The following is a 12,618-nucleotide window of genomic DNA, read 5'->3' as shown; positions in this document are numbered from 1 at the left end:
CCCTTCAGTGTTATCTTCCGAGATCAGTAAAGTAAGAGTTCCTGCTCTCAGCTCTTGGGGTGGGGGGTGGGTGGCATCCCTGATTCCGTTACCAGGGAAACCAGTATCAGATGGGTGCAAAGAAGGTAAAGGGTTCAAGCATCTTATTTGAAGTAATGAACTAACACAACCCATAACTCCCCCTTCCCCCCCCCCCCGCCTATGTAATGTCATGGAAACAGGAACAGAAAAGCCAGCAACTGACAGTGAAGTCACGTGTCTCCGTGTCTCTCTAGGTGTCAGGCATCCTTTTGATATCTTCAAATGCCAATCTGTACAATCCCATGACATATTGTTGGGCTCGAAAGACTTTTATTTGAAGAGTGAATAAAATAGAATTCACCCAGGCAAGATGTCTGCTCTTCTAACCTTTTATCAAACAAATAAGAATTCAGGAATATGGTCCAGGTGATTATTACTGCTTTCCGTCGTCGCCACTTTGTCAATGTGCAAACCTTGTCTACCATGTTTGTCTTTCTAATTTCTGAACTAATGCTTAGCAGCATGATGACTATCTGCTAGTGGCTGTAATTTATTTTATCAGATATTTTGACACTCGGAATACCTTCAGTACATGGAAGGTATTCCGAGGTGGGCTTTTCATACCTTCAGTACATGGAATGTAAAGCTTAGTGTTGTTTTTAATCTCTGCCTAAACATTTAGTCATATTGTTTACTAATTTATATCCATTTTAGATGTTTTCCCTTCTAGAAGATGTGGACTCTCAGGATGAAGTAGTTGGAAATCTTAACGTACACATCTAAATAACTGAAAAGTTCTAAGTCGTCTCTAGCATCTGTGGAGCTGAATCCCACACAGGTAAGGGAAATGCCGTTAAAAAATGCTCTGTCACGGCTGCAGTTCAGTTGAACATTTCAACAGGGGTTGGTTATTTTTTAGTAATGTGGGACAGTTAGTAGCAGAAGGGACGCTTTAAAAGGAACGGAGTGCTTCAAAGTCATTTCAGCTCTCACCGTTGCCATGTAGAGATGCTGGATTACTCACAGTATGAATTTTTGCCTTTCCAGTTGGCTTTTGTTAAAATAAAAATACACTTCAGTATCCCATCTATTCTGGGCTCCTCTACTAACATTAGACTTAGATTGTTTAGATTAAATTGACTAGATGTTCACTGTTTAAGTTTTAAACCTCAATGGATTATTTGCACTTGGTAAATATAAATTGCTACCTATTAATGGTGGTATGACATATATAAACTCAAATTTCTGTGGCACAAACCTGCCTGACTGATAAAACACATCTTCAGAGCAATACCCCTCTACAACTAGCTCTGCCGGAGACCACACTGCCCTAGTCAGCCACGTTCCTCTTCCTCTCGGCATCCCCGCCGAGGGAAGCTTTCCTTCCCATAAGCCACAACTCAACACGTTTTCTGAGGGCGAAGTGCTGAAGGGTTGGTTGGTTGAATGACTCACACGAGAAAAGTGCTGAAATGGATTTTGGTGCTGGCCTTTCTCCCCCTCCTGGAGAGAGAAACATGAAGATAAATCACCAGTTAGCCAATATTTTCACAAGCTGAAAACCGTTAAACTTACCATTTTCTCTGCTCCTCCTTCCCTTCTCGCTTTCCTCAAATTGACTGTGCGGCGGGCAAGGCCGACATCCCACCTGGCTTGTCTAAAGCCCTTGATGCACGTATGATTTCTTTGAAGTAGGCTGGGAAATACAGAAATGGGTATAAATAAGCCTTTGATCTGAGTTAAACAGAAAGTTCATTGTATGTAGTGTGTTGTTCCTTACGTTGTTAATTGACAGCTGCTCAGAAGCAGGTTATTAAATGCTTTGCCTTGCGTAAGTGCCAGAACTTTTGGAGTAGCTTCCAGGCACAGTCACAGAAATAGCACTGACTGTCCTGTTGGAATGGGAAACTTTTCTCCCGGCGTTTCCATAGGCTGTTTCACAAGATTCTCTTCTCATCACTGTCTATATTTTGAATGACTCCAGTTTACGGCTACTTCTGGTTTAGGAATTGCAGTTCTATAATTTGCCGGTGATTGAAATCCTCAGTCATTCGGATCCACATTTCAATGATTCTAGCATGTGAGGTAAATCATAGAAGAAATGAATGCCGATCAAGTAAAACTAGACTTGATAAAACATTAGGGCAAACCCTAAAGTCAGTTCTGAATTATACTTTATTTGAAGAAATGAATGCCGATCAAGTAAAACTAGACTTGATAAAACATTAGGGCAAACCCTAAAGTCAGTTCTGAATTATACTTTATTTTTTGAACTTTAAATAGAAAACAACCGGGGCTTCCCTGGTGGCGCAGTGGTTGAGAGTCCGCCTGCCGATGCAGGGGACACGGGTTCGTGCCCTGGTCTGGGAAGATCCCACATGCCGCCGAGCTGCTGGGCCCGTGAGCCATGGCCACAGAGCCTGTGCTCCACAACGGGAGAGGCCACAACAGTGAGAGGCCTGTGTACTGCAAAAAAAAAAAAAAAAAAAGAAAAGAAAACAACGACAGAGACATGTGCAAGCGACACTGCCTTGTGCACTTTTTATTGAATCATAATGTTATTTTATTTTTTTAAATAAATTTATTTATTTATTTTTGGCTGCGTTGGGTCTTCGTTGCTGCGCGTAGGCTTTCTCTAGTTGTGGCAAGCGGGGGCTACTTTTCATTGCGGTGTGCGGGCTTCTCATTGCAGTAGCTTCTCTTGTTGCAGAGCACAGGCTCTTAGCATGCGAGCTTCAGTAGTTGTGGCTCACAGGTTCAGTAGTTGTGGTTCGCAGGCTCTAGAAAGCAGGCTCAGTAGTTGTGGTGCATGGGCTTAGTTGCTCCACGGCATGTGAGATCTTCCCAGACCAGGGCTCAAACCCATGTCCCCTGCATTGGCAGGTGGATTCTTTTTTTTTTTTTGCGGTACACGGGACTCTCACTGTTGTGGCCTCTCCTGTTGCGGAGCACAGGCTCTGGATGCGCAGGCTCAGCAGCCATGGCTCACGGGCCCAGCTGCTCCGCGGCACGTGGGATCTTCCCGGACCGGGGCACAAACCCGTGTCCCCTGCATCGGCAGGCGGGCTCTCAACCACTGCGCCACCAGGGAAGCCCGGCAGATGGATTCTTAACCACTGAGCCACCAGGGAAGTCCCTTATAATGTTATTTTAATCACCAGTAGAATCCCAGAGCAAATGCATATCTGCATCACATTCCATAACAAGAGAGGCAGAGGAAACCAGGTTTTTTTTTTCCAGCCTGAATAGAAAATCCTTTCTCCATCCAGGATTCAATGGAAGCATTTGCTACCTAAAAGCACTAGACTTGACTTTTTAAAATGCAACACTTGACATGTTAGAGGTGAATATAAACACATGGACAGGCCCCAGACACCAAATTTGCTCAGCCTGACAAAACAGAGAATAATGTGCCTTTAAAATATGTGAAAAGTAAGAGGATACTTCATTTGTGTAAAAAGCCGTTACTTCATTCCACAAACATTTACTATGTGCAGGTAACTCTGGTAGGTGCTACTTGAAGGACATAATCGCACTATGGTTAACATTTATTGAGTACTTACTGTATGTCAGGTACTTTACTAAGTGCTCTACTTGCCATATTTTATTTAAAAAGAATAATAAGACATGGTTTCTGTCCTGAAGGAACTGCATCCAGGGCCAGGATTAGGGTGAGATGAGGACTGAGGCTCAAAGTTTAAGGTGATGCCAAAAATCTCAGTGATCAAGATAAATCATGTTTTACTGCAATATTTAAAATATCAAAATTGGTGTAAAAATCTGATGACGTGGATGAACACTCATTCATTGCTAGTGGGAATGCAAAATGGTACAGCTACTTTGGAAGATAGCTGGGCAGCTACTCGCAAAACTAAACATATAGTTACCATTCCATCCGGCAATTGTGCTCCTTGGTATTTATCCAAAAGAGCTGAAAACGTTATGTCCACACAAAAACCTGCACGCAGATGTTCAGAGCAGCTTTATTCAAAATTGTCAAGATTTGGAAGCAACCAAAGTGTCTTTCAGTAGGTGACTGTATATGATGGTTAATTTTATGTGTGAACGGGCCCCAGGGTACCCAGACTTTTGGTTAAACGTTATTTTGTTGTGTCTGTGAGTGTGTTTCTGGATGAGATTAACATATGAATCAGTAGACTGAGTAAGGTAGATTGCCCTCCCCAATGTGGGTGAGCCTGATTCAATACTTAAAGGCCCAAATAGAACCAAAAAAAGAAGACTAAGTGAGAATTCATGTTTTCTCTACCTGACTGTCTTCAAGCTGGGACAGCCTTCTCCTACCTTCAGACTCTGACTCGGGCTGGAACTACACCATTGGCTTTCACGGGTCTCCAGCTTACCGACTGCAGATCTTGGGACTTGTCTGTCTCCATGACCACATGACCCAATTCCATATGATCTCTCAATCTCTCTCTCTGTCTCTCCCGCCGTGTATATATTGGTTCTGTTTTCCTGGAAAACCCAGAACACTACAGTGCATAACTATGATAATCTAAACAAAGGAATATTACTCAGCACTAAAAAGAAATGAACTAGCAAGCCATGAAAGGCATGGAGGAAACTTAAATGCATATTCCTAACTGAAAGAAACCAATCTGAAAAGCCTACATATAGCCCCAGGCAAACCATCAGACGACACACCTGCATGAGACCAGCACCACAGTGACTCACATGGCCAACCAACAGAATTTGGAAAATTAATACATCATTGCTTCAAGCCCCTACATTTGGGGTGGTGTGTCACACAGCAGCAGGTACCTGAGACAGGTGGTCTGTTAAAAACAGAAGCTGGTCTCAGAGTATTCTGGCTTCTGTAAGGAGACAGGTTCAGAAACATATGACGTCTGCTCTAGGCCTGGTGCAGCCCCTGTTTTCCGTCCTTGTGGGCATTGTGAACAGTGCTTTGCCTGGAGACGTCAGCAAGTCTAGCTGGGTCAGGCAGCAGTCCATTCAGGCACACATGGTATTCTGGAACTGGGGACTGCCCTGAAGCTGTTGGGCTGCAGGCCTTCCTGTGCTTATTGCTTTGTTCCTACAGGACGGTGGTACATGTATAATCATTCTAGCCGAATAGATAGCTTGAAAACACCTATATTCCCAATGAAAAACTGAAACCTAACACCTCTATGCTAATTACGGCATACTTGGTTCTGATTCAGATAATATTTGAAGGACTTACAGAATTTGGAGTATGTACTCCTGATTAGGGTTCTTCACTTTCTAATTAACTGCCTCTGGAGTAGGGATTCCGGAGTAGGGTTCGTGCTAACTCACAGCAACCAGGGAGATTGACAGTAACCTACGTATACATGAGGATCACTGATTTTATTGAAGTCTCTTCCTTCACCTCCTTCTCCAGGCAGCAACCTTAAACCTAAGTAGAACCCTGTCCTATAGAAGGTGCTGAGTTGAAAGAGGGTAGGACTCTCCAAGGGAGAAGGGCAGGGCTGACCATGGAGGTTGGGAGGACAGCTAGGGGTCCATCCAGGAGGAGACAGGAAAAAAGCAAGAAGGCCTGGACTGACTTTTACTCCTACTCAGTGTTTTTAAATCACTATTTCCCAATCTTCTTCAGGCTGTGGCACATACAGAAAAGGAAAATATTCATTAGGTACAGTTGGGGAACAGAGAGTGTGCTTGTGCACTGCGTATAGCAACCTCTGTGGTTTCCCCATGTGCCTCAGGGCAGCAATGGGAAGTTCTGGCTAAAAAAAAAAAGAGCCCTCCTTTATGGCATATATATGTACTTAAAGTAAATAAAAGTTGACTATTTCAATAATCTGTAGGAAAATTTTCACTGCCCTTTGAGATCACTGGAGACACCCTAGGCTGGGCAGAGCTGGGGCTGAGTCTCTGCACCCAGCCCCGTTTAGTCACAAAAACTCAGGAGGAATAAGCAGAAGACTATAAGAAAGGAGACTAGTCTTAAGCAGTGGGAATTTAAAACTGCATATTGTAGAAAAAAGATGGCTTTATTTCTTCCATAAACTCTAGAAATTAGACACTAAAGTCTAAAGAGCTACTCGTGGTATGGGATTAACAGATACACAGCACTATATATAAAATAAACAACAAGGATTTACTGTATAGCACAGGGAACTATATTCGATATCTTGTAATAACCTATAATGGAAAAGAATCTGAAAAATTATATATATATATATATGAATTACTTTGCTGTACACCTGAATCTAACACAAAATTGTAGATCAACTACGGTTCAATAAAAAAAAGAAAAGCTACTCATGGGTTAAATGAGAAGAGCTACCAAAAGAACTACAATTCTCAATGAAATCAGGAAAAAAAAATCCCAAGTTTCCAAATTAGCTGTCTCGATTTAGTTGGGTCTAAAGAAAATTCAGTCACAAGGGTAAGGATGAGAACTGCATACACTGAATGACTGCTATGTTCCAGAGACTTCTGTATCTCACCTCACTCCCTTCAGCATACTTCATGTAGGCTGGCCTATCTCCCATTTTAAAACCAAAAGCCAAAACCGGAAGCCCAAAATCAAAACAAAAAAGTTTCCTTAACTCCACGCCCTCAGGGGTGCTGCCCCATTTGTCTTCTTATCACATCAGTTCTTTTCAGAATAATTCCATGCCAGTTGCCACTGTTTCTTCACCTCCAGCCTCAGTTCAACAGACTCATCAGGCTTTTTATCCCAGCCATGCCACGGAAACTGCTTTTGACAAGGTCTCCAGGGCTCTCCTTGCCAAATCCATTGGCCAGTTCTTTATGTTTTTCTTGTTCAACCTCTCAGCAGCTTTTTAAAACAGTTGATTACTCTGCTCTAGAAACTCTCTTTTCTCGGCTTTGGGGACAACAAACAGGTTGCCTCCTGCCTCTCTGGATGCTGGCTTCTCCTCACTGGCACTCCCTGTTTCTTTACTACCGTCTAGCCACACTTGGCTTCTTTCTGTTTCTGAAACATGCCAAGCTTGTTCAAGTTTGTCCAGTGCCTTTGCACAAACCATTCCCCCTGCCTGGTTGCCACGTGGAAGTTCCTTCTCATCATTTAGCTCAAATTTCACTACCTCAGAGAGTCCCTGACCTCATTATCTAAAGTTACCCCCCACCTCGTCTACTTCTGTTGTTGCTTTCTTTTTTTCCACGCATGTATTTCTGTCTTAAGTCCTTTGTTTGTGAACTTGTTTACTATTTTTCTCCCTCCCCAAGATTGTGAACCCCCTGAGAGCAAACTCAATGCCTCTGCCAAACTGAAGATACACGTGTGATTACCAGCCTCCAAGATGGCCTCCAGTTATCCTTGCCTCTGGTATTCAGGATATCCTTGCCTCTGGTATCCTTGCCTCTGGTATAATTGTGTTGCTAGGGCTAACCTGTGTGACCAAAAGAATACTAAGAAAGTGACAATATGGGACTTCCTGCCTTGGCCTTCTGGGTGGCTTCCTTTGGGGGAAAGCAGCTGCCACATTGTGAGGTCACTCAAGTAGCCCAGTGGAGAAGCACTGAGGCCTCTTCTAACAACCAGCACCAATTTGCCAGCCACATGAGCGAGTCATCTTAGAAGCAGATCTTTAAGGCCCAGTCCAGCCTTTGGTTGACTTCAGCCTGCCAATATCTGACTACGACCTCATCAGAGACCCATAAGCCAAGCCAGAACTGCTCGGCCTAGCCAGCCCCAAATTCCTGATCCAGAGGAACAATGAGAGATAACAAATGAGTATTGTTGTTTCAGCCACTAAGTTTTTGGGTGGTTTGTTATGCAGCATTAGATAATGAATGCAAATACCTATATTTTAGTTACTTGAAGAGGATGCTCAACCTAGCAACTAAATTCCTGCTTCTCAGCCATATTTGACTTCACTGTGAATCCACATAACATCATCAGCCTATCAACAAGTGCTTATTGATCACATGCTATATAGCAAACAGTGCTAAAGCAGCTGGAGATGCAGAGCTCTGCAAGTTATGACCCTGCTCTCATAGCTCTTGATGTAGTTTGGTAGACAATAGCTCTTGATATAGTTTAGGAGACAAATAAGAGCGTGTGAAAAGTTAACAACATAAGATAGAGATTTAAGGATGATGATTTCAGAGGAACGCAATGGATCTTAGGTTTGCTTACCATGAGAAGTTTTCATGGTAGAGATGGTCAGGGACCTACATGAAAACATGGCCTAGATCTAGAATACTTGTGGTTCTCAAATGTGAGAGTGCATCAGAACCACCTGGAGAGCTTGTTAAAACTCAGATTTCTAGGGCTTCCCTGGTGGCGCAGTGGTTGAGAGTCCGCCTGCCGATGCAGGGGACGCGGGTTCACGCCCCAGTCCGGGAGAATCCCACATGCCCCAGCGCAGCTGGGCCCGTGAGCCATGGCCGCTGAGCCTGTGCGTCCAGAGCCTGTGCTCCGCAACGGGAGAGGCCACAACAGTGAGGGGCCCGCGTACCACAAAAAAAAAAAAAACCAACTCAGATTTCTAGCCCCACAGCCTCTGATTCAGTCAGTCTGGGGTGGGGTCCAAGAATTTGCATTTCTAACAAGTTCCCAGATGATGCTGATGCTGCGGTAGAGGGACCACACACTTTGAGAAGCCACATTCCTCTAGATGTCTGCTACTTAAGTCTGGTCCACACACCAGCAGCATCAGTATCTCCTGGAAGCTTGTTAGAAATATAGATTCTCAGGCCCCATCTCATACCTACTGAATCAGAATCTGCATGTTAACAAGCTCCCAGGTAACTCGTGCACATTGAAGTTTAAGAAGCACCGCTGCAGAGGAAAGGTCATGTTCCCTTCAACAAGCTGGGCAAGGACTGTATTTGCTGAGCACATCTGAGGTCAGGCATGGCCTGTGTATATGAGAGAATTCTTCTCTATGGTCAGCCCATTTTGGTTTCATTGATTTTCTCAGGCAGACCATTTTTTTCACTCATTGATTTTTGCCGCAGCAGGAGCCTTCCTCATCAGTTCTCTGCAGATAATTTCAATTCATTTTGATTCATTTCCTCACTAGCTTGGCACTTCTCCCTTGGCACTAGGCAGTGCAACTAATTGTGCTTGCCTGAGAGTGACTGGGTATGAGACAACCGTGGAAAACTGCAAGGGGTCATGGGGATACTGCCCTGTGCAAAAGCGGAGAGGCCTGGATGCCTTCTGGAAAGCCAGGGAATTTGAACCTAGCCAGGCTTGGAAGCCCAGTGGTGTTCCTGCTGTTTGCTAAGTGAGAAGCTGGTGACAAAATGAGTGTGTCTGTGGCAATGCTTTGAACACAACTGAAAAATTCTATGCTAACCCATGGAGGAATGGGCTGTTTTCCACTGGTGATTATGAGATAGATGTCATGACATCAGCTGCCCTAATGTTCAGAATTTTTTCTTGGGCCTTTTGTGCTCACACTAAGGCCAAGCTGCTCCCATGAATAAAGGAGGCTGCTGTGTCTGTGTTATGTCAAGATGAGGAAAGAAAACCCTGCTTCTCAAATCTTCTGATCCCAAATTTTCCTTTTTTCTTCTCTTTTTTGTGGGTTTTCACATTTTAACCCATTGATTGAAATCACATGTTAGCTACATTCTGGGAGTAACAAGCTCTCTCTAAAAAGCTTCTTTTTTTTTTTTTTTTCTTTTCCCCCTTTGGTCTCATTGGTTTCCAGACTCATCAAGTTGTGTACGTTAAATATGTACGGCTCTTCATATGTCAATCATATCTCAATAAAAATGGTTTAAAAAATAAATAAAAGGCATTTCCTCCCCTTCATACAATAGTCATTTAGCAAACATTTCTGTCTTCAGGTTGACAAAGATGATCTCCTTAAGGAGGAGAGACACACTTATTTTCGAAAACTAAAATAGTGTGATATGTATAATATATAAATACTGCTGAACTTACACAACCATTCGGTTCTCTTAGGCAGAGCTTCCCAAATTTTCTCTGTTCACAGCACCACAGGCCGAAAGAAATATCTAACAGTTCCACTTATTAAGTAGTTAAGTTCAAACAACTTAATAATATTTGTGTCTTATAAACTTGGTAGCTATTTAAAGAAATAAACATAAATCAAAAGAAAAAAATATTTTGAGATGACCATGCTTACTAATGGGATGTGTGCACCAACTGGGAACTTCACAGCTTCTCACATTTGGGAAGCAGATTGAAGACTGTCACCCTTCATTTCCTGTTCCATAGTGATTTTTCTGATCTAATGCTAAAAACTGGGAATGAGCTCAAGCTAGTATTTTGTACGTCTGGCAGTTGTTGAGTGCCTCTGTGTTTCTCTTAAAAAGGTAAAATATCTCATGGCGTCTCTGTGAGTTTGCTGGGATGCCCCAGGAGCCATGGCCATGAAGTCTTAGGTAAATGTTGCAGAAATATGCAACTCAATAACCCTGGAGCCCCACCTTGCCCAATCTCCTCATGGACTCAAATTTAGGGAAGCACATTCCAATGAAAAAATGTAGTTAAAAATAGAGGGTTTTTTCCTGATGTTGAGATGCACTATCCCGTTTAATTCAAACCTTCACTCATTTTAAGGTCTCCGATATTGCACAGTAGATAATTTTTTGTCATAAATTTATTTATTGTGACATATGTACAGTAAAAAGAACATATCAGCAAACCTCAGCTTGCTGACTTTTTACGAAGATGAACACTATTGACATTTGGGCTGGATGATTCTGTGTTGAGGGGGCTGCCCTGTGCCATGTAGGATGTTTAGCGGCAGCATCCCTGGCCTCTACCTTCTAGGTACCAGTAGCATGCCCACCGAAGTCATGACAGCTAAAAATGTCACCAGAGTTGTCGGCTGGGGCAAAATCACCCCCACTTGAGAAGCACTGGCCTGTACTCATGTAACTACCACCTTATGGTGGCAAGATTTAGCAAATCCACCCAGTTTATAAGACACCCAGTTAAATTTGAATTTCAGATAAACAATCTTTTTTTTTTTTTTTTTGCGGTACGCGGGCCTCTCTCGTGGAGCACAGGCTCCGGACGCGCAGGCTCAGCGGCCATGGCTCTCGGGCCCAGCCGCTCCGCGGCATGTGGGATCTTCCCGGACCAGGGCACGAACCCGTGTCGCCTGCATCGGCAGGCGGACTCCCAACCACTGCGCCACCGGGGAAGCCCAGATAAACAATCTTTTTTGATATTCATTGTCCCAAATATTTAACCGAGTTTCCTATATTTTACCTGGCAAGCCTATACCCCTCCCCACCCCAGATTAAGATACGGAACGTTTCCAGAACCCCAAAAGGCCCCTTTCTGCTCCTTCTCAGTCAATACCCTCACCTCACGGAAAGCGCCATTTTTTTTTTTTTTTTTTTTTTTGTGGCGGTACGTGGGTCTCTCACCGCGGCGGCCTCTCCCACCGCGGAGCGCAGGCCCCGGACGCGCAGGCTCAGCGGCCACGGCTCACGGGCCCAGCCGCTCCGCGGCACGCGGGATCCTCTCGGACCGGAGCACGAACCCGTGTCCCCTGCCTCGGCAGGCGGACTCCCAACCACTGCACCACCAGGGAAGCCCAGGACAGCCCCATTTTGCATGAAGTAAATCTTTATGTTCTCGCGAGATCCGCAGCCACATTTAGCGACGCCTCCCTCTGTTGCCCCATCTTTCTCTGCCCGGAACGGTCTCAAAGCGTCTCACCTGCTCATCTTGAAGAATCTCCTGGACCCAACCCTTGTGCCTTTTCAGTTTCTCTCCTCCTCCTCACCCTCCGTAACCCGCCAGCTCCTCGTTTAGCTCCCTTTCTGCCCTGCACGGGCCCTCTGTCCCTTGCGCCACGTGGAAACAAGGCGCCGAGAGCCGAGCAGCAAGCGGATGGCGTCTACTTTCCTGTCGCCTCTCTCACCCTGTTCCTGCTACACGTTTTCTGGATTCTATATCACCACTACGGCGAGAACTAGGCCGACAGAGACAGACTTCTCTGGAGGGAAGAGGGGTTTGGAGGCCGTATTAGAAGAGGAGGAAGACAGGCCATCCTTACCACTTCACCCCGTGGCTATTGGGGCTGACATCACCTCTGGAACCTTGTTAGGTTCCTCCTACCTCAGCCCCATTGGGCCTTTCCTCTTGCATCTAACAATGGGATGAGACCAAAGCACAAGACCTTGTGTCCCTCATTCTGGGAATGGGAACAAGCTACAAGCTTCCTCCTTGGGTTGGCTTCTCTCTACCGTGCTCATTTTTTGATGTTTGTTCACCCACTGGATTATTTTGTTTTTCTGTACTTAATATATGTGTCATGCCAGTCACATTTTACAGCTGATTAATGGAACAATTTACGTAGGGTTGAATTTGCAGAGGTTAAGTGAATGTTGCTGGGAGTTGCTGTCATGAGAGGTAAGATATATATTTTTTTAAAATTGAAGTATAGTTGATTTACAATGTGTGTTAATTTCTGCTGTACAGCAGAGTGACTCAGTTATATATAGTCTTTTTCATATTCTTTTCCATTATGGTTTATCAGAGGATATTGAATATAGTTCCATGTGCTATACAGCAGGACCTTGTTGTTTATCCATTTTATATATAGTTTGCATCTGCTAATCCGAATCTTCCAATCCATCCCTCCCCCACCTCGCTCCCCCTTGGCAACCACAAGTCTGTTCTCT

General features: G+C 44.2%; 2 long non-coding RNA genes across 2 annotated transcripts; one reads left to right on the top strand and one right to left on the bottom strand.

Moving 5' to 3' along the window:
• Positions 1-71: 71 nt before the first annotated feature.
• Positions 72-12,365, bottom strand: LOC125964883 (uncharacterized). Its single transcript, XR_007478206.1, has 2 exons — positions 11,651-12,365; positions 72-2,094 (listed from the first exon to the last, which is right to left on the bottom strand). It is a non-coding gene; the product is annotated as an uncharacterized LOC125964883 (long non-coding RNA).
• LOC117196424 (uncharacterized) lies at positions 313-11,634 on the top strand. Its single transcript, XR_007478203.1, has 4 exons — positions 313-447; positions 736-859; positions 7,222-7,345; positions 7,379-11,634. It is a non-coding gene; the product is annotated as an uncharacterized LOC117196424 (long non-coding RNA).
• Positions 12,366-12,618: the final 253 nt, after the last annotated feature.

This window comes from Orcinus orca, chromosome 6 (genome assembly GCF_937001465.1).
Source record: "Orcinus orca chromosome 6, mOrcOrc1.1, whole genome shotgun sequence".
Taxonomy (NCBI): Eukaryota; Metazoa; Chordata; class Mammalia; order Artiodactyla; family Delphinidae; genus Orcinus; species Orcinus orca.
The sequence above is the reverse complement of the archived record's forward strand: the minus strand, read 5'-3'. Positions and strand labels throughout refer to the sequence as shown.